The 2,083-nt window shown below is 38.6% G+C and overlaps 1 non-coding gene across 1 annotated transcript; it reads left to right on the top strand.

Annotated features, from left to right (window-relative positions):
- Nucleotides 1–286: 286 nt before the first annotated feature.
- Nucleotides 287–393, top strand: LOC148873816 (small nucleolar RNA R71). The gene has a single exon (XR_016106308.1). It is a non-coding gene; the product is annotated as a small nucleolar RNA R71 (small nucleolar RNA).
- Nucleotides 394–2,083: the final 1,690 nt, after the last annotated feature.

Below are 2,083 nucleotides of genomic sequence, written 5' to 3' on the forward strand. Positions count from 1 at the left end.
CTGTACATGCATAGCTGCCATCTGCATCTCATCAAAATTTTTGCTAAGTGCTCCTATTTGTGCAGAGAGAGCTGTGTATGTATCCACATTATGAAGGCCATGCTGCTTTCTAACTGGTGTCCTTTCTGAATGCCATTGGTAGTTATTGGCTGCCATCTCCTTGATGAGTGCATGGGCAACCTCGGGAGTCTTATTGTTTATGGAGCCCCCAGCTGCTACATCTAAGATGGTCTTGTTTGAATCGGTCAGACCATTATAAAATGTTTGCACCTGCAGCCAAATCGGAAGGCCATGGTGAGGAACCCTCCTTAGTAGCTCCTTGTAACGTTCCCAGGACTCATAGAGAGATTCCCCCTCTTGCTGGAAAAAAGTAGTGATGTCATTCCTCATTTTAGCAATTTTAGAAGGGGGAAAATATTTAGAGAGAAAAAGGCTGGCCATTTCATCCCACGTAGCTATTGATCCTGTCGGTAACGAATTCAACCAAGCTTTGGCTTTATCCTTCAAAGAAAATGGGAATAACCTCAGCCGGATGGCATCATCACTTACCCCATTGTGTTTGAAGGTGTCACAGATTTCCAAGAAGTTAGCAATATGGGCATTCGGATCCTCATGGGCCATACCACAAAACTGAACCGTATTTTGTATCATTTGGATTATGGCCGGTTTAATTTCGAAGTTATTGGCAGCAATAGTTGGCCTGATAATGCTGGAGACAGTCCCGGTGAGGGTGGGCTTGGCATAATCCATCATAGTTCTTTGTTCAGCCATTTCTTGTGCTTCTTGTCTGACTTGCTTAGCAGCTCTCAAACGGACACGGAGAGTCCGTTCAATCTCCGGGTCGTAAAGGATCTCTTCCAGTTCAGGTCTGCTTGTCATAAACTGTAAAGGTCAAAGCAATAAAAAGGCCAATATTCACAAAAGAAAATAAATAACTAATCCTATTACAACTGAAAATGTAAAGTGAAGTATTGGAATATACAAACCTACATCCTAAAATAAATAAATGCAGCTAACTAAAAGCAGATCAACATCTTATTCAATATACAGAATTCAGTAGCAATTTACAAACAGGTCTGAATTTAGTAATCTCTGAGTAAAACAACAGTTTACAAATTCCTCTTCTTTATATTGCTGAAATCAGGGACGGGATTGAATTTCACAGATCTAAACTGTTGAGAGCTGAAATCTCAGTAGCTACTGAGAACAGTAATATACAATTCTGAAATCTTAGCAGCTACTGAGGACAGCCAAATGCGGATCAGCAGTGATTGTGTTCAGGTCTGAGTTTCATATTAAAAGGCTCTTCTGTGCTACTGAAGGTCAATACACTAAACTGAAATCAATGTACAAAGGATTGTGAGATAGCAATTCAGACATCAGTTCTACACAAAATTGAGATCAGCTCTGAAATCTCAGAAGCCACTGAGAACAACAATAAATATAATAGCAGTTGCTGATAACAGTACAGTTGTGCTCAGGTCTGATTTCCATATTGGAAGGCTACTAAATATCAGATCTGAGCCCACTGTTTTGATGAGCTATGCATCACCAAACACCAGATGGAGTAGCCATACTAAAACTGAGCAATTCAGCAGGATAACCTACTGATATCAGCAATGAAACATGCTGTATACAGATCTGCACAAAACCGAAATCAATCAGTAGTAAAAAGATCTGAAATCAGACCTGTATTCACCATGGTGTGGCTGCTGGGATCTGATTTTCTTTTTCTTTTCTTTTTCTATTTTTCTTTTCTTTTCTTTTCTTTTTTTTTAAAGGAAGAAAACTAAATCAAAATACAATAATGCAACCAAAATCTTTTTGGATGAGTGCAGGTCTGATTGATGAATGCAATTCAGATCTGAACTCATTTTGAGATTTATTTATTTATTTATTTATATTTTTTTTTAGAACCAAAAGAAGAAGAGAAATTTGATTTGCATAAGCTACATTAAAACTGAAACTAAGGATGGAACAATCAAGTATCAAGAGAAGAAACATGGCTCCATCAATGTAGCCCTTGATGGAGTATACACTTATTGGAATGTAGTACACACGGCTGCACACACCCATTCAGATC

The sequence above is a fragment of the Nelumbo lutea genome, chromosome 1 (genome assembly GCF_056320005.1).
Source record: "Nelumbo lutea isolate HS-2025 chromosome 1, American lotus-T2T, whole genome shotgun sequence".
Taxonomy (NCBI): domain Eukaryota; kingdom Viridiplantae; phylum Streptophyta; class Magnoliopsida; order Proteales; family Nelumbonaceae; genus Nelumbo; species Nelumbo lutea.